Source organism: Podarcis liolepis (assembly GCF_965112155.1).
Source record: "Podarcis liolepis genome assembly, chromosome: 15".
NCBI classification, from domain to species: Eukaryota; Metazoa; Chordata; class Lepidosauria; order Squamata; family Lacertidae; genus Podarcis; species Podarcis liolepis.
Window position 1 is genome coordinate 33,698,229 of NC_139566.1, and position 25,620 is coordinate 33,723,848.

Sequence of the window (25,620 nt, forward strand, 5' to 3'; positions counted from 1 at the left end):
GATATAGTGGCTTGGTTCACCTGCAAGGCTTCTAGTGTGCTTAGGATGTTGGAATCGCTTAGGGGGAGTTGTTGATATTAATTTTTGCATCTTTATTTTCAGATCTTATTATGATATAGGTGGACATTGTCTATAAGACTGAACTGAACATAAGACTAGAAAAAGAGAGAAACTGAAATTGGCAGAACTGACCATCCCTAGGTCAACTTAGTAGACTCCAAACAGCCTAGGCCAGTGGTGGCCAAATTTGGCCCTCCAGCTGTTTTGGGACTACAACTCCCATCATCCTTACCTAACAGGACCAGTGGTCAGGGATGATGGGAATTGTAGTCCCAAAACAGCTGGAGGGCCAAGTTTGGCCACCACTGGCCTAGGATAAACAGAATCCCCTCCTCGACTCTCCGAGCCCTTCCAACCCAGTGTTCCATCAGTCTGAATGCTCAAAGAGCCTTTTCAAAACATCCCTAACTGAACATGCTCACCTGCGTGACAAGGCACCATTTATCCTGTGGCAGCAGACACCGCTGTTTAATCACGCTGCGTTTTAAGTCCACCCGCCATAACGATAATCTAATTATAATCTAGACGAGCTGTTTTAGTGCTGTCTAGGATGAGATTAATTCCGTGGACCCAACCTCAGCGATCAAAACAGCAAAATAAAATGGAAAGGCTGGGGGGGGGAGGGGAATTGGCAATGGGCGGGGGGAGCCAAGCACTTTATCACTGCATAACCTGGATGAAACAGGTTTTGCTTAACTATAATGAGTAAATGGAGGTGTGACAATGATATGCTCTCAAGTCATGTGTGACCAAAATTATACTGCCATAAGAGCTGACGAACAAAGTGTTAAAACAAATAATTCAGCGATTTGCCAGGGGGGTGGCAGTGGGTTTAGCTCACTTGTTCAACAGCGAAACAAATGAAATTACAGCAGTATTATTGCAGCGATAAGAGAATGTATATTTCATTTTACACACACACACACACACACATCCCTTTCCCATACAAAGAACTGCTTTCATTGTGTCCTTATAGTGAAGAGAGAAAGAAGGAACGTGTTTTTGTACTCCCTTTAAACCTCATCAAAAGGTTTCAAAACTAATCACCAGGACCTTACTACCCTTTTGCCAGACTAAACCTGAGGCTACTTTTTGGCAAAGGATTATCCTTCATACTGGCCTTTTTCCCCCTCTCCCCCTTTCTCAAAAAAGGCATTCAATCTCTCCTAATTCGCTGCTGTGGTAAAACTGAATATAACATGGGAGATCTTTCCACAACCGAAAGGCTAGCTGAGCCTCCTTCCAATTAGGAGACTCACAATGGATTTGATCAGAAGTGTGTGCGCGCGCTTTGAACTACAAGCTCGATCTCAACCGCTCCGCATCAGTTTTTCCCCCTATTAACCTCATGCTTAAAAATAGCTTAACAGATGCTCACTTCTTTTAAACAAAACTTTTTTCTTTTTCTCTTTTTTTGCAATGCTCAGAGGCTAAAGTGTGGACAACATCTGCCTCCCTAATCACCCCGCACACAAACAGTTTTTTGCTGGAGTATTGAGAAAGCCAGATTTCATTTACACAGCTTTTCTATTTAAAAGGATTAGGAGGGGAAAAGTCATGGAGATAAGTCCATTGACGAGCCATAAGCTGCAACAGTTACAAATGGAACTCTGGCCGTTGTCCGGAGGAAGGATAGTGAAATAACGTCTTCGTGAGCTTGATAGGTGATGGGAGAGGAAATCTGTGGCCCTCCGTACATGGCTCCTCCCATTGTGATAGGAATTTTATGGTCTTAGATATATGGTAATGTTCATAAGTGTACCGACCAAGCACATACATAGATCAGCACAGGAAGGCCAACCTGGAACCATTTTGATTCCTAAACCAAGCAAATGTTTTCTCTGCAAGGTCAAACTGGAAAAGCCAGTCTTTTCCTTCACAAATCCTGTCTTAAGGATATGTCTGTGTTTGAATAGGGTGTGAGCCTGTGACATGGCCCAGGAACTAAGTACAGTGGTGCCTCGCAAGACGAAAAGAATCCGTTCTGTGATTCTCTTCGTCTAGCGGTTTTTTCGTTTTGGGAAGCAAGCCCATTGACGGATTAGCGGATTAGCGGCTTTTAGCGGCTTATCTGCTGATCGGATCAGCTGATAAGCGGCTTAGCGGCTTAGAAAAAGGGGGGAGGGGAAAAAACCAGCAGGAACTCGCAAGACATTGTCGTCTTGCGAAGCAAGCCCATAGGAAATTCGTTTTGCGAAGCACCTCCAAAACGGAAAACTCTTTCATCTAGCGAGGTTTCCGTCTTGCGAGGCATTCGTCTTGCGGGGCACCACTGTATTTATCACTACAAAAGAATGGCCAGGCTCCCCAGGCAATCCAGTCAAGTAACCTGCCAGACAGGAGATTAAACAACAACAGGAGAACAACAACATTCAAATTTCTGTTTTAGACCGCCTTTTCTGTGATGTAGGTGGGATGTATCTGAGGGGTGGTCTTAGGTTACACCCCTTCTGTGATGTATGCATGATGTTTCTGGGGGTGGTCTTGATCTACAGGATGGGAATTTCAAAAGTCTTTATAAGGCCTTGCATGCCATTTTTCTGGGTCCCTCCTCTCTCCTGCGGGTGAGGGGAGCACCCTGTTGCAACAGATCAATAAAGGCCAAGCCTACAAGCTTCCGTTTTGCTCCAAGTAATCCTGGTCGGTGTCTTTGTTTTTGTCCAAGGGAGCCCTCGGATTTTTCCGTTAACACCATCACTCCTGACCTTGGACCACACGGCAAGAAATGATGGGCGCTGGTGCTTAGCAACATCTGAGGAGCAACATGTTCTCCGGTGTTTTCCGCTTACCATACTCCAAGAGCATTCTAGGATGTTTGCAAGAGAAGAATACCCCCCCCCTCCGAATTTCTTCCTTTAAAAGAGGTAGATGGGAAAACACCATTTGAAAGCAAGTGTGGTGTGGTGTGGTTCTAGGCTGCTGAACCAGGACCTTGGAGACTAGGATTCAAATGCCCATTCTGCCCTGATGAAGGTCACCAGGGTAACCTTGAGTCACCCCTCTCTATCTTAGCCCTTCACAGGATTGTTTCAAGGAAAAAGCAAGGGAGGGAGAGCCATGGACCCTGGGTTGTTTGGAGGAAAGGGTATAAGCGTGTGTCATGAATCAATGGCTTTGCCTTCAGGCACAGTATAGGGGGGCTGGTTGTGTCCCGCACTGCTCAGAAATGTTCTAAGAACAGATAGCTCAGTCAGTAAAGCAGGAGACACTTAATCTCAAGGTTGCAGGTTCGAGCCCCATGTTGGGTAAAACATTTCTGCATTGTAGGAAGTTGGGCTCGATGACCCTTGTAGTCTCTTCCAACGCTACAATTCTAGATTTTATTATTCTCTTGTTGAACTTTATTATTCTTATTAATTATTATTATTATTATTATACCACCCATTATCAAAAGATCTCAGAGTGGTATACAAGAAGAACACATTTTATGGAGCAAAATAATAAAAAGCATAATCATGATCAGCATAATTTAAAAAATAATCGTAATAACATCCCCTCCCCTCACAGCTTTAACAGGCCGTATATTATTTAATGGCCAAAGGCCTGGGTAAAGAGGAATGCTTTTGCCTGGCGCCTAAAGATACGGAATGAAAGTGCCACGTGAGTCTCTCTGGAGAGAGCATTCCACAGCAGGGAGCCACCACAGAAAAGGCCCAGTCTCCTGTTGTCACCCTCCAAACCTCTCAGAGAAACACAGAGAAGGGTCTTGGATGACAAACGCAGGGTCCGGGTTGGTTCGTATGATTGGAGGCGGTCCTTAAGGTATTGAGGTCCTGACCTTTAAAGGAGGAGGGGACACTAGCTGCATATGTAGTACTCGTATGTTTGGTTCAATTCAGGCAGGTGCGGGGAACTTTAGGCCCTCCAGACCTTGCTGAATGGCAGCTGCCATCAGCCCAGGCAAGAATGGCCAAGAGTTAGAGATCATGGGAATCACGATTCAGCAAGATCTGGAAGGCCACAGGTTCCCCGTGCCTAATTTAAGAGATCCACACATATACTCATACAGAATCGTAAAGCCACTGGTTTTCTCTCACACATGAGGGCAACAACCACTGGATGAGAATAATAACATTCAAAACAGCAAACAAAGCTGTTTTATATTGGGTCGGACTGTTTGACCCACCTAGCCTCCGGCAACCCACTTGGTCCTCAGTACTGAGATTGAACTTGCAACCTTCTCCGTACAAAAATGGCCTCTGTCACTAAGCTACAGTTCCTCCCCTCACCATGCCCATTGCGATTGGGGGTGTTTTGTACCCGCCCCATGACAGCAGTATGATTATATTACTACATTTTCTCCGTACCAACTTCCCCAATGCCAAAACTCAAGATAATTATAATTTAATTACTAAGAGGGCTCAAAGATGCCTTCTTATTTTGAAATTGTAACCCATTCTAGTGGAGCCTGTAACAAAATGTTGCAGCATAGAGTGCTGCTGCTTCGGGAGCCAGCCATGGCCTGCATTCTATTTCATCCCACCTTCACTCCAGTTTTTTTTCCCCCAGGGGGAGGGCTTTCCTCTCAACAGTTAGCCAGCATTCCAAGATCACTTCCTTAATCCCCCACTAAAAATATTTTGATTTTCTGAAAACTGGGGTGTTCTCCTCTACCCATGAAAGCAACAGAGAATGCTTGTGACACGCTTCCCAAGGATGAACACAGTCTGAGTTGGAATATAATTTATTCTCAGAGGCATGGAACATACCAAATTGTATTTCCTGTCATTGTTTCCTTTTCTGATGAGCTGAGAGCTTGCCCATCCAGACTCAGTCATCACCATAACTGCCTGGCATACCGTAGTATTAATTGTCACTATTTCTGATTATTCTCTGGCTCAGTTCAAACACAACAGTCAGCCAAATAAACCAAGAGTTGTGCCCACTTGTTCCAATTTCCGCTCTCTTCTTTGTGTGGGAATTCAATTATTTCCAGATTTTTTAAAGCACTAGAAACCTGGTATGACACCACCGCCAGATCTTAGTTCAACATCTTCATTACTAAGCAAAGCAAATCAGAGTTTCTTGGTTTAACTAAGGTTTAGCAAAAACCCTGAAGTCTTAAAGGGAAGGGAGGCTGCCATGTTCACAGCACTTATTTGCTCTCTAATAAACTAGGGTTGTTACAACTGAACCAGGCCTCATAAGTTTTGCAATCGATGATTGTAGATCTGAGCTGCAATATCCAAGGATGTGCACACAACAGTTTCCCCCTTAATTATCAAGTTGGTACAAATTAATTAATTATCAGCTTGGTACAAATATGCTTGCATTATACACCAGTAAATATTAAAGGTAAAGGGACCATTAGGTCCAGTCGTGGCCGACTCTGGGGTTGCGGCGCTCATCTCGCTTTACTGGCCGAGGGAGCCAGCGTACAGCTTCTGGGTCATGTGGCCAGCATGACTAAACCGCTTCTGGTGAACCAGAGCAGCGCACGGAAACACCGTTTACCTTCCCGCCAGAGTGGTACCTATTTATCTACTTGCACTTTTGGGTGTGCTTTCGAACTGCTAGGTTGGCAGGAGCAAGGACCGAGAAACGGGAGCTCACCCCGTCGCGGGGATTTGAACCGCCAACCTTCTGATCGGCAGGCCCTAGGCTCTGTGGTTTAGACCACAGTACCACCCACGTCCCTCCATAAATATTAGACCTCATCTCTCTCCCCCCACCCCCGCTTGTGTGGTGAAATGAGCAACCTCTGACAAGTTTTGCTACAGCTTTGCCTGTACACAGCACTGATTGGCCAACAGTTGCAGCCCGCCCGCCCTCATCCCCAGAGCGGATTACAGCAACAAGATTATGCTTTTTTTAAAAGTTGCGGCATGAATGTTCATGAGTTTTATCTGCTCATTTGGCATCTTATTTTTATATTACATTTTATTACATATTTAAAAGCATAACCCACTTTGTAGCATGTCACAGAAGGGAGGATTACGGCCAATCACCTGCAGAACCATTTTACCTCATGCTTGGTCCTGGAAGCAAATAAGTACTCAAGTCAATAACATGGTGGGTATATTTCTATTTCTTATTTATCTCCTGTTACAGCAGGCCCACCACTCCCACATCAGCCACAGTTCCCAATAGCAAAAACAAAATGTTTACATACATACAGAGAGAGAGAGAGAGAGAGAGAGAGAGAGAGAGAGAGAAAGAAAGAAAGAAAGAAAGAAAGAAAGAAAGAAAGAAAGAAAGATTAGGTGCTTATGCGGAAGGAAATGAACATTTGAAAAAGCTACAGAGAAAGGTGACAAGGAAAGTAAGTAAGATTCAAAAGAGGGTAAACATACAAGGTGTGACTGGAAAGTTTGGTGAATGGTCACAGAAATCGGACAGCAAGAAATATTTGGACATACAATCGGCATCAGAAACCCACGAAATGCTCACGGTTGTGTACAGAGATGAAGCTGTAACTCAAACGACAGCGTATGAGTGGTTTAAACGCTTCTGTGAAGGACGGCAAACCATCGAAGATGACCCTCGTCTGGTAGACCGTTGACGAGCAGAACGGTGGCAAACGTCAACAGAGTTTGCGAGTTATTGCTGCGGGATTGTCATTTGTCCATCTGAATGATGGTGGAAGAATTGGATATTCCACATGAAATCCTTACTGAGGTTACTGAGTTGTCCTTCCCTCCATATTCTCCCAATCTGATCCCACCGGATTTCTTTCTTTTTCCAAAACTGAACTCTGCACTGAAAGGGCACAGATTTTCTTTTGTCTCATTTGAAAATCTGTGCCCTTTCAGTGCAGAGTTCAGTTTTGGAAAAAGAAAGAAATCCGGTGGGGTCAGAAAGAAAATCCGGTGGGGTCAATTTTCCAACATTTCACACATCCAAGCTGCTGTGACGAGCGAACTGAAAGCAGTACAAAAAGAGGACTTCTCCAGAAGCTTCCAACAGTTCTACGAACATTGTCAGTGGTGCATTGTATCAGAGGGGGCCTACTCTGAAGGCCTATAAAGTATGTATGTTCAAATATTTCTCGCTGTCCGCTTTCTGTGACCATTCACCGAACTTTCTGGTCACCCCTTGTAGAAGGCAGACTTGAACAAGGCATTCATCTTCGTAGAAAGAAAAAGTCTAGATCCACCGCTGGAGATTTTACTGGCACTTCCAGCCTAAAACTGAACTGGTTCTCCCGCCATGACAAGACAGGTTCTGTTGCAGGATTGACGGTCAAGAGGGGGAGGAAGCCACGGTTTTGTTATCATATTTGACTCCGCGTTTGATCTGGCAGAACCCCCTGAAAAGACTGATGTCGAAGCAACAGGTCTGAGAAAGCTAATGAGCTGAGACTGTATTTTATGGAAATGTCGAAATGGCGTCTGCCGTCTGAATACGACTTTTGGATTAATGTGAAAATCCACACAGGACTATAACAACGTTCGTTTCAACTTACTTGTGGAGACTTTCAGAGGTTATAAAGAAAGGAAAAAAATATGATAACAAGAAAATTGAAAGATGATTTGTAAAGGAAAACAACAAAGAGATGAATGGCCAGAACTGTGAACATCAAAGCAGCAGAAATAAGAGATGATTGGACCCTTTCTGAGCTCGAAGCATGGGTACCCCCAACAAAAATTTAAAATTCGGTTTTGTAATTTGGTACTAATGTGACTTGATTGGTTTGTTAATAAAAATTATTTTTTTAAAAAAAACTGAACTGGTTCTCCCATTCTAACTTCTATTCAAGGTATAGAGAGTTTTCATGAGAGAAATGCAAGAGCCAGAACCACAAACCTCCGCCCTCACTGAAAATCATAGCTAACAGAGGCTTTCGATTTTTACTCGAAGTTCAGGCCTTGCATCGCTTCCTTCTCTCTAGGGTTAAATTTGCAAAGAAGAATAAATTAGTCCTCAAGGACAGAAGAAGATTTTTGTTAAGTCTGCATTTTTAAGCAGACTTTTTAATCTAATTCGCATCTCCTGGACCAGTTCACAATTGGAATGTAATTATCTTTCCAATTCTGCATGACACAGCCCTTGGCTCATGGAAAGAAAAAAGCCGTTGTAGCCCAATGCATCGACAAACATTATTTTAGGAATAAAATGTTTTAGAAATATGTACAGCGGGATATTTAAATACGTATTCTAACAATTTTTTCATACTGGCTTTTAAAGTCACAGATTAATGTGCTAATGAGGCTCAACAGACATCTGCGTCTGTGAAATTGCTATGGATACTAATCTATCCATCCTTTGGTCCACTTTGAATTCCTGTTTTGAAAGAAAAGCAGGGCGCAATATAAATAATGCAAACTTGCAAGTTTATATATTTTTTTCAGGTACAGACAACTCTCAGCAGTCGGTGTCAAGCATAGGTGAAATAAAATTGACAGTGCAGGTGAGAGAGAAATTAGGCAAAAGATAGTGCTTTGTTGAATCCTAGGGGCAAAGAAGTCTCTGAATACCCGTTGCAAATGGGGAGAGTGATGTTATACAGTGATAGGTTACATGCGCTTCAGGTTACAGACTCCACTAACCAGTGGCGTAGCGTGGGGGGTGCAGGGGGGGCCGGCCGCACCGGGCGCAACATCTGGGGGTTAGGGGGCGCAAATCCACAGGTTAGGGGGCGCAAATCCACGGGTTAGGGGGCACAAATTACTTGCCTTGCCCCGGGTGCTGACAACCCACGCTACGCCACTGCCACTAACCCAGAAATAGTGCTTCAGGTTAAGAACTTTGCTTCAGGATGAGAACAGAAATCGTGCTCCAACAGCACGGCGGCAGCAGGAGGCCCCATTAGCTAAAGTGGTGCTTCAGGTTAAGAACAGTTTCACGTTAAGAACGGACCTCCAGAACGAATTAAATTCCCATATGCTTCCAAGATTCCCATATGCTTCCAGTTGGCCACTGTGAAAACAGGGTGCTGGACTAGAAGGGACGTGGGGCTGATCCCACCCGCTGCCTTTGGAAGCCTTGCAAGTTGCTGCAGGAGACTGTCAGCAAACATTACATGAGAGGTGTTCCTGGGGCAAAGGTGAAACTATGTAGCTCCCTTGCTATTTCTCTTGTTGCCAGGAGGTGTGATGCTATAATGTAGCCTTGTTATATTTATGGCACCGAAATGTTGTTTTTTCTTTCATTGTTGTATTTGATATTATGTTGATGGCACATTACATCGTTACAAAATCGCCCTTGCAACGGCAGGTTTTGAGCTGTTCTCCTTTTTTCTTTGTTGTTCTAAGCCGCTTTCAGCAGGATTCCTTTTCCTGGAAAGGTAGCACAGTCATACCTCAGAAGTCAAACGGAATCCGTTACGGAAGTCCGTTCGACTTCCGAAACATTCCGAAACCAAAGTGCGGCTTCTGATTGGCTGCAGGAAGCTCCTGTAGCCAATCAGAAGCCAAGGAAGCTCTGTCAGACGTTTGGCTTCCAAAAATAGTTCGCAAACCAGAATACTCACCTCCGGGTTTGCGGTGTTTGGGAGCCAAAACGTTTGAGAACTAAGCTGTTCGAAAACCAAGGTACGCCTATATACAAATAAAATGATGATGATGATGATCCAGCAGAGCTCTTATTGGGTTCTTATAAAACCCTACACTCCATGTGTCATGTTATATGCAATTTTGGGGGATGGGAATGGTCACTTCCACATCAGGACACCAGATAATGATAGCCTGGAAGACAGCCCATATAGTAAAACTACCGCATTTTTTGCACCATAACACTCACTTTTTTCCTCCTAAAAAGTAAGGGGAAATGTCTGTGCGTGTTATGGAGGGAATGCCTACGGGTGGCATGCCTATGGATTTTCCTCCTCTAAAAACTACGTGCGTGTTATGGTCGGGTGCGTGTTATAGAGCGAAAAATACGGTAACTAATAATGCACAGGTGAGAGAAAGCAAGCAACCTGAAGGTGCATTCAGTGAAAACCTGGAGCAGGTGGGTCATGTATTTGTGTTAAGTAGCGTTGGGGAAGAAATTTGATTTGAATAACTTTTCAGTGATTCGGTTCACATTCAGTCAACTTAAGCTATTCACACTTTCTGAAACAATACACAAACCAAACACAGCTCAGGCATCTGAGTAATGGAAGCTGGTGCATTAAGGCAAATCGGACACTGCCCTACCAACCTCAGTCTGTCCTCAAGCAGCCCCCACTTGCCTCATTTTTACCCACAACCATCCCAGAGAGTTGGTCCTGGCTATCAGTTTCCTCTCCTTAGCCTTAGTGTTGCCCTTGTAGGACTCAGAAGAGAGGAAGAAGGGGACAAGGTCAGAATTAGGTGGCTCTGAAGGGACCGGGTGGCGCTGTGGGTTAAACCACAGAGCCTAGGACTTGCCGATCAGAAGGTCAGTGGTTCGAATCCCCATGACGGGGTGAGCTCCTGTTGCTCTGTCCCAACTCCTGCCAACCTAGCAGTTCGAAAGCACATCAAAGTACAAGTGGATAAATAGGTACCGCTCTGGCGGGAAGGTAAACGGCATTTTCGTGCGCTGCTCTGGTTCACCAGAAGCGGCTTAGTCATGCTGGCCACATGACCCGGAAGCTGTACACTGGCTCCCTCGGCCAATAAAGCGAGATGAGCGCCACAACCCCAGAGTCGGTCACGACTGGACCTAATGGTCAGGGGTCCCTTTACCTTTTTACCTGGCTGTGTAGCACCACCTGCTCTTTGGGCTCCCTGCCTACTGCCCCAACCGTCCCAATGATCAGCAGCAGCTGCTGGATTTGGGGCTCATGCAGGGCTATCCCAAGATATGTTGGTGCCTAAGGCAAAGAACCAAGATGGCGCCCCTCCTCATTCCATGTGTAGAAGCTGAATCCGACTTCAACGCTAGTGAATGGAACAGCATCCTGCATGACACCCAAGGCAGCAAGCCAGATTAGGGAGCTCAGTAAAGGCTAAGAGGCAACAGGAAGAAATGGCTGGTGGGAGGGGCCTCAGAAAGGAACAACCTGAGGGACTCAAGTAAATAGAAAACTAGACAGAGAGGGGGGCAGAAACTGATTGCAAAAGAGATTACAATAACCAATGGCCTAAGTGTTATCACACTACACTTCAGTTCAAAAGGGAGAAACCAACCCCAGGTTTTTTCCCCTCCATAGCTATAAAAGGGATTTCTTTACAGCATCCATGTCAATGATTTATACCCACACAATAAAATATTAAGAGCAGCATATTATAGATCCGATGTTACAACAGCTCTAACGAGTTTCCTGATAGATTTTTTCCCCCTCATTTCCGAAGTTATATATACCCTCCAGAGGCATTTGCAATGCTCTTGCAAATTGCACCGAAGAAAATAAGATGCGCCAGCTCAGATTCCCATAACTGTGATATGTCTGCATACACATGATGGCCTAGATAAATGTCAAGAGGTGTATTATTGTTTTTTTAAGTAGAGTTATGACAGAATATGTAGCTCTCACCAACATGCAAAAGGGAAGAATCTGGTGCTGATACAAAGCTATCCTGTGTGTGTGTGCACTCACATAGAGACAGCAACACCGCATTTTGCTAACTTTGTGCCAGTCCTTCCACCAAAGAGCCAAATGCATTTTTAGAACTCTCTGCAGGGGAATCCCAAACGACCAAATGGAAGCCAACAGCAGCCACTACTTTTGGCTCAATAACAGAACTAGTTATTGATATTACCAACAACTACTGGGAGAGAAACCCAATTTTTTGTTTGATAAAGGAACACACTGATAATAAATTCACCAGTATCCAGTAAATGCGGCTATTTTCTGATGCTGGCCCAAAATAGAAGTATTTTGGAAAATGAGATCAAACTAACAACAGGATATTGATTTGCTGATACAGTGGTACCTCGGGTTAAGAACTTAATTCGTTCCAGAGTTCCGTTCTTAACCTGAAACTGTTCTTAACCTGAAGCACCACTTTAGCTGATGGGGCCTCCTGCTGCCGCTGCGCCACCGGAGCACAATTTCTGTTCTCATCCTGAAGCAAAGTTCTTAACCCGAGGTACTATTTCTGGGTTAGCAGAGACTGTAACCTGAAATGTCTATAACCTGAAGCGTATGTAACCTGAGGTACCACTGTAGATCCATTGGTCCCACTGTTTGCATATGTAAGGATATGTCCGCCTTACCAGTAGATATAAAACTGGTAAAATGCTTGCTGGCAACTGCCTATATAGCAACTTGTGTATATGTACCGTATTTTTCGCTCTATAAGATGCACCAGACCACAAGACGCACCTAGTTTTTGGAGGAGGAAAACAAGAAAAAAATATTCTGAATCTCAGAAGCCAGAACAGCAAGAGGGATCACTGCGCAGTGAAAGCAGCAATCCCTCTTGCTGTTCTGGCTTCTGTGATAGCTGCGCAGCCTGCATTCGCTCCATAAGACGCACACACATTTCCCCTTGCTTTTTAGGAGGGAAAAAGTGAGTCTTATAGAGCAAAAAATACGGTATTTTTAATCGACTAGTAACAGACTGGGAGATAGCCCATATAGTAAAGCTAACTAAGAATGCACAGGTGAGGGAAAACAGGCAACTTGACAAGGCTTTTATTGAAAACATGGAACAGGTGGGTCTTGTATTGGTGCTAACAAGTAGGATTGGGGGAAGGAATCTGACTCCGATCACTTTTCAGTGATTCAGTTCACATTCCATCAACTTAAGTACAGTAGTACCTCGGGTTACAAACACTTCAGGTTACAGACTCCGCTAACCCGGAAGTAGCACCTCGGGTTAAGAACTTTGCCCCAGGATGAGAACAGAAATTGCACACTGGTGGCACAGTGGCAGCGGGAGGCCCCATTAGCTAAAGTGGTGCCTCAGGTTAAGAACGGTTTCAGATTAAGAACGGACCTCCGGAACAAATTAAGTTTGTAACCAGAGGTACTACTATAATTGACACCTTCCAAAATGATACACGAAGCAAACACAGCCTAAGCTATCCCTCCCTATCAACCACATGAAAATTGCTGATGGTCTTGGCAAACCACTTAAAAATTTTATGGCCTGTTGTAGCAGTTGTAATGCACTGTGCTAGGTGCTGCATGGTTTTTATTTCTTATATTTTATTGTATATTGCAAATTACAACGCCGTAGATTCCAGATTGCAATGCATCAGAAACAGAAGAAGCAATACACATGCAATTAAGAAACCAATTATGGATATTTGATACGGGCATGCCGGTGACCACCACAATTTTGGAACCCCTGCATTATGAAGGTAACCTTCAGCAGTCAACCGATTCCATGAGTCAAATGGTGGCGAACCTCTGGCTTGGGGACGGACTGTGCAATATGGCAGCCCATTCTTAAATTCAAGACACTGAACAGGGGCGCTGGCCTGAGGAGTGAGGCATGCTGGGAAATCACACCTCAATGTGGGCCAAATGCAGTATTCCAGGCCTCTCACTGTAGCCCTTGGGACTCTCCCCAGGCCACATCTCCTCTCCCAAGCTCTGCTCCATTACACTTGACTGCTTTTGCCTGGCTGGAATGTTTCCTTGAACTCAGATTAGGGAGGGGGGGAGAAATAGGATTAAATTTGCATTTAAAGGCAAACCCACCTAATTCGCACTTGCCGAAACAATTAGCAAACAGAAACAAAGCAGTCCTTTGAGAAACCCACACTTCTGCCAGTTTCGCAAGCCAAAGCCAAGTGATAGGCACAAAAATGTGCATTAATGTGCATAAAATTGCATGCTTTTGTGAAACATGCACAGGTGCATTAAATATGAGGAAAGTGCTTTGAAAGAAAAGAAAAGTGTGCATTAGGAGAAATTTGCACCAAACTGCGGATGAATTTTCACGAGGACTTTCCCTTTATTTAAAAGTAAATAAATCACAAACTTATATGGAAATATGGAGAACTAAATTGAAGAGGCAAAAACTGAGAAACTGAAACTGACAGATTCACCCATGCCTAGTAACTAGCCTCAAGTAATTGTCCAACCAAATATATTACATAGGAAACAGATTTTTAAAAAAACAAAAAGCAGCAGCTGGTATATTTATATTGGTTTGGTTTCTATGCTGTTGATTGTGTGTGTGTGTGTGTGTGTGTGTGTGTGTTTCATATGAAAAAATCATTTAATCAAAGAAAAGAACAAAAGGGGGGGTGGGGAATCACCAATATCTTCCAATCCAGGATGCTTGAAAGAACATGAACTCTCTTGCATTCTTAAGCCTTACTTAGCTGGTTTGTTCGAGGAAGAAACAAGCAAACAATTTGCCTAATGAAATACATCGTATAAACATTTCATACATTTACGGAAACAGCGAGTGGAGGGCAAACACCCAGCAATGCCCTGGCTGACAGCACAGAACCAATCTTCCTAGTTTACAAGTACCTGCTACCCTGCCATATGCTATTTTAGATATACTTTTTACACACACACACACAAAGAGCTTGGTACAGCAACACTGCTTCCCCCCTTGATTTGTGTGCCCTTGAGGGTTGTGTGGGAAAGCAAACGCTCAGCTTCGCCGTTCCTACAATTTTGTAAGTTTTAGGAGTATCCATTCCAATCTCTCTGGAAACTCAAACTTGGCAACCCGCTTAAAGCCGAGACTGCAGCATGTCACCTCGGCTAAGATACAATCAGCAGATGTCAATATTCTGTCACTTGGGACTAGAACTCTCTCTCTTTAAAACGGCACAGAAATAAACCTTATCCTCGCTCCCTGGAAGAAAATACATATTTATCTGCAAGCAAGTCGCTGCTTTGACATATATAAGTGGCGCCTGGAAACATCTCAAAAGCAGGGAGGGGGCAACGGGAGGGGGGGAGACTATGAGAGGCTTTGCAGTGTGAAGGGGAAAGGGGGGGTGGCACCCACTGCCATGCTACCCAAAGCAGCTAAAAGGAATGTGCAGCCCTGCACTCCTGTAGGCATGCTTACTCAGAAGTAAACCCCACTGTGCTCGGTGGGGCTTCCTCCCAGGGAAGCCTGCCCAGGGCTGCAGCTTTCTCCCCAGAGAATTAGCACATTGCAGACAGCCAAGTCTATTTATCCAATTTCATCACCATGGTGGCACTGATTTTGAAAAGGAAAGAGGAGGAGGAGGAAGAAGCAGGAGTTCTCTCAAGTTCTTTGCAGCCCCAGGAAAGAATTCTTCAGGCAATAGAGGAAAGTTTAAGGGGCAAGCTAGTTTTTTAGGGGGGGGCATAGGGTGCCCAATCATCTACCTATTGGGGAGGGAAAGGGCAGCGTGGTTTAAGCCCTGGATCTGGACTGTTCACAATGCAAACCACGCAGAAGGGGGAGGGGGAGGCGCCGATTTCCTACCCTGACAAGAGCAAAGGCTTCCTTTTGCACTGCAGCGTTCCCACACGGCACAATGCCGGTTTGTTTAGCCTTTTTTGCATATGCGTTTTTTTTTCTTCTCCTTTTCTTCCTTTAACCCATTCCCATAGCAATCCAGCACACGCGCTGCTCCCCCACCGCTCCGAAACAATGAGCGAGCCCACGAAACGTGGGCGATTATCCCTAATATGATTAGCTTCTCTTCCCCCCCCCCTCCAAAAAAACCAACCACCCTTCCACATGGGGGAGGGGAAGGCGCCTACAAGACGCAACCTTTGTGGGCAAAACAAAGGTTAGCGTGGAAAGGAGGGCGGCGGGGGGGGGTGTAAGGTGCGCTCTCTCTTTGCACGAGATCGGATACACACACCCCCACGCCACCCCAAAAAAAGATGCATGCTCGTGGTCTCCCTCCATCAGCACCCCAGTGACCCAGATCAGCTCACCATCTCGCCGCCTTCTGCTGCGTCTCCGCCTTCAGCTTGAGGATGATCACAGTCATGGGAGAGATTCCTCCTCGCTTCACACGATCGCAGAGGAGGCGGGCTGGGAGGGAGGAAGGGGGAGGAGCCGCCTTCAAATCAAATACTCAGCAATTGATCAGCAGAGCAAGAAGGTCAAAGCTTCACACGCGCGCACACGGCATCTCGCTCTCCCGCTTTGCGCTCTCGCTCTTGCCGGAGCTGCCAAGCGCGCCCGCAAAGGTTTCCTCCTCCCCTTGCAGATTTCTCTCGCCTGGCTCTAGAGGAGGAGGAGGAAGAAAACAGACACACAACACGCACAGGAGGTGCATCAGGGACGAGCCGAATTGCCTCCTGTTCCCAGCTGCCCTCTCCCGGCCCTGCAAAGCTTTCCTCGTCTAGCTGGCCCAACAGCCTGGGCGCATCGGAGAGAGAGTCGCACACAATTGCCTCGCTGCCCGCAGAGGGAGCAAAATGGGAACACGCCGACGACCCCACGAGCAGGGCGGAGAGGGAGGGAAAGTCTGGATCTCTTCTCCAAAAATAATTTTAATAGGCCAGCATGCACAGATCTTCATTATATTAAGGGGGGAGGTTTGAATTATTATTTTTTCCAAAAGCCTGAATTGCCATTCCCTGCACATTTTAGGGCGAAGGTGGCCCTAAAATACTTGCAAGGCCACGTGCTTAGGATTGGGGATGCACCAGATCCTACTTTTTGTCCTCCCGACTTTTTTCTCCCCCCCTCCCCCACTCGCCACAAACAAACACAAAAGATCCCCTCCCCACAATAAAAAGGTTTATTATTATTATTATTATTATTATTATTATTATTATTATTATTATTATTATTATTTTGTTGATATTCCGGCTTTCCTCCAAGGAAGGAACTAGAGGTGGTGTCCATGGCTCTCCTCCCGCCCCCCTCTTTGTTTTACCCTCACACAACAACCCTGTGAGGTGGGTTAGGCTAAGAAACTGCCTGGCTCAAGGTCACCCAATGACTTCGTGGCTGGGAGGGGGCGATTTGAACCCTGGTGCGACGCTCTCCACAACTGCAACACCACACTGAAAAGGCTTCGTTTTCAAACAGGGTACAATTTGAAACTAGTTTGGCTTTAAACCAGTTGCAATCCCCTGAAGACTTAACTGGGAGTATGCCCCAATGAGCAAAAGTCAACGTGCTATAGCTAGATAAATATTCTGCCAAGCAATGCTTTTTTATTTCATTTCCTTCTTCCCCCGTTCCCTGCCACAGTCTGATCCCAGCAAGTTCCTATTTGTTCCAAGGGACTTAAAGGTAAAGGGACCCCTGACCATTAGGTCCAGTTGCTGACGACTCGGGTTGTGGCGCTCATCTCGCTTTACTGGCTGAGGGAGCCAGCGTACAGCTTCCAGGTCATGTGGCCAGCATGACTAAGCCACTTCTGGCGAACCAGAGCAGCGCACAGAAACGCCGTTTACCTTCCTGCCAGAGCAGTACCTATTTATCTACAGTGGTTTAAACCACTGAGCCTAGGGCTTGCCAGTCAGAAGCTCGGCAGTTTGAATCCCCAAAATGGGGTGAGCTCCCATTGCTCAGTCCCTGCTCCTACCAACCTAGCAGTTCGAAAGCACACCCAAAAGTGCAAGTAGATAAATAGGTACCGCTCTGGTGGGAAGGTAAACGGTGTTTCCGTACACTGCTCTGGTTTCGCCAGAAGTGGCTTAGTCATGCTGACCACATGACCCAGAAAAACTGTCTGTAGACAAACGTCGGCTCCCTCTGCCAGTAAAGTGAGATGAGCGCCGCAACCCCAGAGTCGTTTGTGACCTGACTTAACTGTCAGGGGTCCTTTACCTTTTTACATTCTGCATGTGCAAATGGCTTTAGATACCTATTAGGTCCATAAATTACCATAGAGCATATATTCAACACAAAAAAGCGACAATTAGTTGTTGACAAAGGACAGCTGGACATATAAAGGGGCCCATTACCCTCAATAGTTTAGGGCCTCATCAAACCTAAATCCAGCCCTGGTCCTATGGAATTCCACGGGGGTTTACTCCTGTGTAAGTAAAAGTTAGGCTCACAGCCCCCACTCCACTGAACACCATGGGGCTCCTTCTTAAGTATTATCACTTGCATCTGTGGCTTCAAGCAGAGGGAGCTGCAGACGAACTCCCCACTCACCATCCCGTTTTTTACAGCTGTGTTCATGGATTGGTTCTCTTATACCCAGCGACCACCACCCGATTGGTGGGATCTGTCTTGCTGGACGCCCTTGCGGCTGCTGCTCTCTTTGTGTTGGGTAATCCGATTGTCTGTCAAAGCAGTTTCAGTCCGTCGGTGGCTCATTCTTTCTCTCCATCTCCTCCCCACAACTCTGTATTCTAGGTCCCTGGATGGGCTTCCCCAGACACATTTTATCCTGTGTTTGTGCATCAGCTACAGAAGCTCCACTGGAACAGCTCACCATTCTGGGAAATGGGAAGGACAGCTAATAACCCCTGACTAAACCTCTCCAGAAAAGGTCATTGGATTTCAATAGACAACAATGAATCTTCTCACCCTCGCAGGTACTAGAGTCCGTTTGTTGACATTTGCAGGCTTCCCAGGGAAAAATCCAGAGTAGGCATGTGATGCCTTGAATGGCATCATAAACTCAGCTAGGATGTGGGTTCAAACAGCTTTGTAATGTGGGCTGTCACCCTCCCTCTGCTTTCAAAAGGGGCAGCCACGAAAACAACACTGTGAGAGAGAGGGCACCGTTATTCCTATTGTACGGCTCAGCAACCGAGGCTGATGGTGCAATTTGTTCAAGCCTGCCTGGCTATCCGATGTATGTAGCCCTTTCTAGAAGTTATTTTCAATACTGGCAACAAATGTGTCGGGATCACTGCAACTGTCACGGCACAAACAGTCATCACCTAAATGCTTAAAGGTAAAGGGACCCCTGACCATTAGGTCCAGTCGCGGACGACTCTGGGGTTGCGGTGCTCATCTCCCTTTATTGGCCGAGGGAGCCGGCGTACAGCTTCCGGGTCATGTGGCCAGCATGACTAAGCCGCTTCTGGAGAACCAGAGCAGTGCACAGAAATGCCGTTTACCTTGCTGCTGGAGCAGTACCTATTTATCTACTTGCACTTCATGCTTTCAAACTGCTAGGTTGGCAGGAGCATGGGCCGAGCAACGGGAGCTCACCCCGTCGTGGGGATTTGAACCGCCAACCTTCTGATCGGCAAGCCCTAGGCTCTGTGGTTTAACCCACAGCACCACCTGTGTCTCTCACCTAAATGCTTAGGGAGCTGCAAAATCACCTCCCTGCCCAAATACACTATTGAATATCACACATGTGTGTTTCCATTGTGGAAGTGCAACACTGGGAAATATATGACCCTCCCGATGCTATTGAAGTCCAATTCCCATCAGCCGTGGCAAGCATGGCCAATGGCCAGGGATGATGGCAGTTGTAGTCTAGCACCACCAGGAAGGTTACAGGGATTTCCATGCCTGCACTAGCAAGTACAGTGTGAAATTTGGTGGCATGGGTATCATTGATGCTTATCAGTATCTGTGGCATCGTTGGTCAGAGACGGCACACGCCCATTTCACCACTTCCTAGTCCATGGTTGTGATGTAGTTGATGGTGATGATGATCAGGGCCAGATTTAGGTTTGATAAGGCCCTAAGCTATGGAAGGCGAGGGTATAGGGACCCCTGACCATTAAGTCCAGTCGCTGATAACTCTGGGGTTGCGGCACTCATCTCGCTTTATTGGCCGAGGGAGCCGGCGTATAGTTTCCGGGTCATGTGGCCAGCATGACTAAGCCACTTCTGGCGAACTAGAGCAACACACAGAAACGCCGTTTACCTTTCCGCCAGAGCGGTACCTGTTTAGCTACTTTCAGTTTGATGTTGTGCTTTCGAACTGCTAGGTTGGCAGGAGCTGGGACCGAGCAACGGGAGCTCACCCTGTTGCGGGGATTCAAACCGCCGACCTTCTGATCGGCAAGACCTAGGCTCTTTTGTTTAACCCACAGCACCACCCTTCTTATGGGGCCCTTTATATGTCCAGCTGTCCTTTGACAACAACAAATTGTCACTGTTTTTTTGTGTTGAATATATGCTATATGGTAATTTATGGACCTAATGGGTATCTAAAGCCATTTGCACATAACAAAATATGTATTTTATCAAAGTAATTGTTGAATTGAAATACAATTAATGAGCAAACCAGTGATATTTTAGGGAGCGGGCTAGCAGGCAGGGGCCATTACTTACCACATAGGAGCCTACAAAACACAAAACACTGTTGCTGTATGTAGGTTTTATTCTATTTTTTTTTATCTTCTATTTTGGAAATGTACAACCAGGTTGGTTTTTTCCTTTAAATTTTCGGGGGGGGGGGGCCCAAGAGAGTGGGACCCTAAGCTATAGCTTGTTTAGCTTATACATAAATCCGGCACTGATTGATGATTATAGCTAAGGCAGAAGACAGGAGTGCCTGGCGTGCTCTGGTCCATGGGGTCACGAAGAGTCGGACACGACTAAATGATCAAACAACAACAAGCTAAGGTAACTTAAAAAATTTTTTACAGCTTTCATCTATAGGTCATGAGTGCATCCTTGCTGTTAACACAAATCATGCGGCAACAGTAAACTGAGTTGTTTTTTAAAAGTTGCAAATGCCAGCAAGGCTTTTGCCTCTGCTAACAACACCGCTTCAGGAACCCATTTGTGTTCTTTGTGGGCTGTGGACTTCCTACCTCCTGCAGTGAAACACCGGGCACATTTTTTTCAACAGCAAAACAAAACCTGACACGATCCCATTCCAGCAGAGTTATCACCTATATACCAATGCTACGCCTCCTTTCCCAATTGTGATGGCTTAAAGCTTTTAGCAATAAAGATTCCATTCATTCATTCATACCCCTCCTTTTTCCTGGTGGACCAACTCACCATGTTTAAAATCAAGTAATAGAGTCCACATAGTCAGTGGCGTAGCGTGGGTTGTCAGCACCCGGGGCAAGGCAAGTAATTTGCGCCCCCTAACCCGTGGATTTTAGCACTCGAGTCTCTTCCGCGCCCCCCCCCCAGATGTTGCGCCTGGTGCGGATGGCCCCCCATGCACCCCCCACGCTACGCCGCTGCACATAGTCATCTAGATAAAATAAGACTTTGATGGCTGAGATGGGTTGTAAACTCATCTCCCTGTTTCCTGCACTAAACTCCAATGCCTTAAAAGTTTGTGAAGAACCAGATCAAAACTTTGATGGTTCTGTTGTGAACTGTGTTTTCTGGCCAATACATTTTCAATAGCTAAATGCACATACATTAGCACACACTCATGGAGATAGACACACACCACACCCTTGGTTATCAATAAAAATACATTCACTTGCCCTCAACCTTGGTAATAAAAGTTCCCATAATGTTCATTGTGTGTCAGTTGGACAAATTGATGCTAAGAAGATACCTGTGTTATTATAATTTTGGCAAGTGCTTGAATTTTCTCCTGACATCACTAGAAAGAAGGCCTTGTATACATAATGTGCCAGGCAAAAACTTTCCTCTAAAACCAGACCTTTGATGTTGTAACTACAGTATTAGTGGCCTATTAGTGGGATGTTTTTAATATATTTCTTTTTCCTCTTCGTTTTAATGTATCTATGTGGGGTTTTTTGTCTGTTTATTTGGTTGTTTGTAAATCACTTTGGGTTGCCCTGGGCAAGAAAAAACTACCAACAAATCCAAATAACAACAACACAACGTGACAATTGTGTGTGTGTGCGCGCACACACATCCTATAAACAGTATATTATTTTAAATTCCTGCTAGGAGCACAATAATCCAGTCCTTACAAGTAGGACCTGCAACAAAAAGTTGCAGTGCAGAGTCCATTGTTCCACCCTGGTGTGCCTTCTCCAGGATACTCCAGTCCAGTCTGTCAGTATCTTGTGGCTGCTAAGCATCCTCAGTCCTCATTGGACTGTTTTTGGAAAGATTCCACTCTCCACATATGATTCCTGCCATAAACATTTTCAGTAAACATTGCAAATTTCAGGGTCCCAAGTAAACATGCACAGGTTAGATGGTTGCACTCCTATGTATTCTCTTACCAGAGAGTAATCTCCTTGAATACAACTAGGCTTACTTTCCAAGTAAAAGCATGAATCAGATTATGTTGCAAACCATCTTATTTTTCCCTATTTTCTTTTTCTGATTAAAGGCGCAGTCGCCTCCCCATAACAAAAATTGTGATGACAGGTGCAAAACATGAATTATTTTATTTTTTTAAGCAAATTGCTCCTGCCATTTATCACCAAGGCTGCCTCAGTAATGCAAATCTGAATATTCCAAGAGACTACCTTAAGCCATCTCAGAACAATTCTACACCACCTTTAATCCAAATCCACCTGCAGTAAACAACCTCATTTTGCTGGGCTCTTGAGTGATAGCTTATGACATGTTTCGCTATACTCTAATCAACCATTCAAAAGCATTTTCTGAGGCACTGCTTCCCAATGTAATCTCTTCTGCTTAACATCAAAATTATCTGCTGGTCTCAATATAGTAAGTTACAGAGTCATTCCTGAGAAACGATGAGTGTTCTCTGCCTCAAAGTACTGCACATACATTAAATAATCAATTGTAGCTCCGTGTGCACTAATAGATACTGCAGCTTGACTTGATCAGAACTGTTGCACCTTGGAAACCAATTTCACACTGAAATCCTGCCTGTGTGTTTATTCCAGCTACTGTTTTGCAATTGGTGCGTGATGTGTACAACAGAGGCCATCATAACAATATAATTCTTCCAACCACAGTAACAAAACAGCCTTAAAATCCAGAGCAGGTAAATTGTTCTGCAGTCACAATTAGAATGTATTATGCAAAGGAGAACTCCAGCAGGTTTGGATTTTCCCACTCAATCTGCATAATATTTGCATGAGCTTAATAGACTAATTTAATCTTGCTAGCCAAACTGTCAGCCCATTAAGGAGGGGGGACCCATAGCTGGTGAATAGTTTATTTTCTTTAAAAAAATAATAATACTGACTTTAGATACACTATAACATTTCCCAGTTTTGTTCCCAAAATGGCACTGGCTTGAACAAGAGGGAGGTATCCACAGAATTAGAGGAAATATTTGCAAAAGTAAAAAAAAAAAAACCCTTTATTTAAAAAATCCACGATAGGGAGGTCCTTGCATCAAAGACTGTTGGACAGAAGCTCCCAGAGGAAACACTTAGACCACCAGGACCTGTAGAGCCAGAACCCAGACTCTCTTAAGCACCTTCCTCTGAGGAACAAGATGCTTCCCCCCACAGATCACCAGTCCCGTGGGCACAGGGAACACTCCAGGAGGGAGGCTATAGAATGGAAGGCATCCAGTGGGGCATGAAGGACATCAAAAGAGAGGTTATGAAACAGGAGTGGAGTGCAGCCTAAAAACCTTTGTGGAGAAAGTTGCTCACTTGGAGCTCTCCGTGGTCCTGCATTTCCTAATGAGACTTGCCTCTTTCTCCATGGAATATGATGGAAGACTTAGTCTATTCAATGCCTCTGGGAGAGCTTCAAAGACTTGATGATTTTATTTAATGGGAGCTATAGTTCCACAAGAGAAACGCGGGTGGCGCTGTGGGTTAAACCACAGAGCCTAGGGATTGCCGATCAGAAGGTCGGCGGTTCGAATCCCCGCGACGGGGTGAGCTCCCGTTGCTCGGTCCCAGCTCCTGCCCACCTAGCAGTTTGAAAGCACATCAAAGTGCAAGTAGATAAATAGGTACCGCTCTGGCGGGAAGGTAAACGACGTTTCCGTGCACTGCTCTGGTTCGCCAGAAGTGGCTAAGTCATGCTGGCCACATGACCCGGAAACTATACGCTGGCTCCCTCGTGTTGCATTTGCAAAGTAAAGGAAGGATTGAACTCTGATTAATAAGAATACACACAGAGACTTGAACCAGCAAGACTCTGGGAAGGGTGCGTATAATTGTGTCTCTCTGTGCTTGTCCGTGTCAGATTTTCGCAGCCCCCAGCCCAGGCCGTTTTATTCACGAAAGAACTTTTTACAGAGTGTTCAAAAGAACCAATCAGATTTCTTCTGAGCAATTCCACAAACCCACGTGAGGACAAGTTAAACTACTAAAACTAATTAAGCACAAATATTTCTAGGGTAAATAAGTTGAGAACTAAAAAAGGGGAGCATCTGGCAGCCCCGGAGGTAATAAACAAGCAATACACATGATAAGGAGGATGGCCAGCAGGACAGACAACAATCACTATCACCTTCATGTGAGATCTGTTTCCTGGCCCTAAGATTAACATCCTAAGATTACCTATTAGAAACTACAAAGACGAAACTGCCGAGTCTTTGAGGGCACAGGACGCCTGCCTGTCTAAGTGTGTACGCGATTTGTCAGGCAAGGAGAAATGGGCAGTAGAGGCAAAAGGGCATCAAAAGGGCATGAATGTAGAATCTTATGGGATTTAATCAGAAATTATCGTCAATATATCAAACCCAGTCAACACAATGTCTTCATCGTGGACACGATGGCTTGATGTATATTCTATAATTCCTCATGGTAATCCCATCTGATCCCTACACCTCGGCCAATAAAGCGAGATGAGCGCTGCAACCCCAGAGTTGGTCACGACTGGACCTAATGGTCAGGGGTCCCTTTACCTTATAGTTCCACAACATCTGGAGAACCACAGGTTGTGGCATGACCCCTGAATGCAGAAGCAAACCAGACACAGAATCTGAGGCAGCAGCTAAGGAGGCCGATCAAGTTCAAGGCTTTGAACTGACTGTGACTGAAGCTGTCAGACAAGAACCTCTCAGTCTGCCAGGACCAGAGCCTGGACCCTTATGGGTGCCTTATACTGAGCTTGAGGAACCACTGCATTCATCAGTCCTGCATTTAAGCTAGTGAAGTGGTCCTTTAAGATTCTGAAGGTCTCTACAAGCTGGTGGAGCCTGAGGAGATAGTCGGGAGATGAAGGGTTAGACCACATTTGCACAAACCATTTAAAGCATTATGATACCACTTTAAACAGGCATGGCTGCCCCCAAATAATTTTGTAAGCTGTGGTTTGTCAAGGGTGCTGAGAGAGGCACCCTACCTCATTACCCTCAGAGCGATACAATTCTCAGAGTGGTTTAACGGTCAGTTCTTCTTATGAGGAAACTGTAGCTCTGTGAGAGGAATAGAGTCTCCTAAGGACTCTCAGCACATTTAACAAACTACAGCTCCCAGAATTCATTGAAGGAAGCCATGAGCATTTAAAGTGGTGCTTTATGAGTATGGTGTGAATATAGCCGAAAAAGGCCTCAGTATGCTCCCAACTTTATGTGAACAAGTTGTTCACTTGGAGCTATCCATGGTCTGCAACCTTTGACTCACTGCTTTCTTTGTGAGATTTGGCCTCAATAGGACTGCCATACGTCCAGATTTCTGCAGACATTATTGGGATTTCAAAGGTGGAATTGACGTCCAGGGAGAAATTTCCAAAAGGTGGCACTTTGCCCTGGATCTTAGGCAAGTCAATCAGAAAAAAACCTCAACAACTTTCAGGGTGTCCTGGTTTTTACTTTTTGAAACATGGCAATCCTAGCCTCATATCTGTACAGCACTTATATTTTTTTTGGGGGGGGGAGAGACGATGGCTTTATGATTCTTAAAAAATGTGTGTGTAATGCCCAGAAGGTAAGCCCCACTGAATACCCCCAGAAAATTGTTTATAGGCCTTAATTTTCATTGTCTCAGCATCCACAACTGGTGAATGGTAATAGCATGGATGAATTTATTGAAATGCAAATTTCACATAAGTGAGTCACAATAGCACCTTCCCCCTGACACCCTCTCAAACTATA

The 25,620-nt window shown here is 45.2% G+C and overlaps 1 protein-coding gene across 12 annotated transcripts in view; it reads right to left on the minus strand.

Moving 5' to 3' along the window:
• Positions 1–16,231, minus strand: part of ARVCF (ARVCF delta catenin family member) — a 608,790-nt gene extending 592,559 nt beyond the window's left edge. For 2 of the 12 annotated variants that reach the window (XM_083478997.1, XM_083479026.1), the window contains exon 1: positions 15,746–16,139. The gene's annotated coding sequence lies outside the window, so the exon portion shown is untranslated. Of the gene's footprint in view, positions 1–15,745 lie in introns of all 12 variants that reach the window. The other 10 variants (XM_083478999.1, XM_083478998.1, XM_083479007.1 and 7 more) reach the window with 8 other exon arrangements.
• Between the last annotated feature and the right edge of the window lie 9,389 nt (positions 16,232–25,620).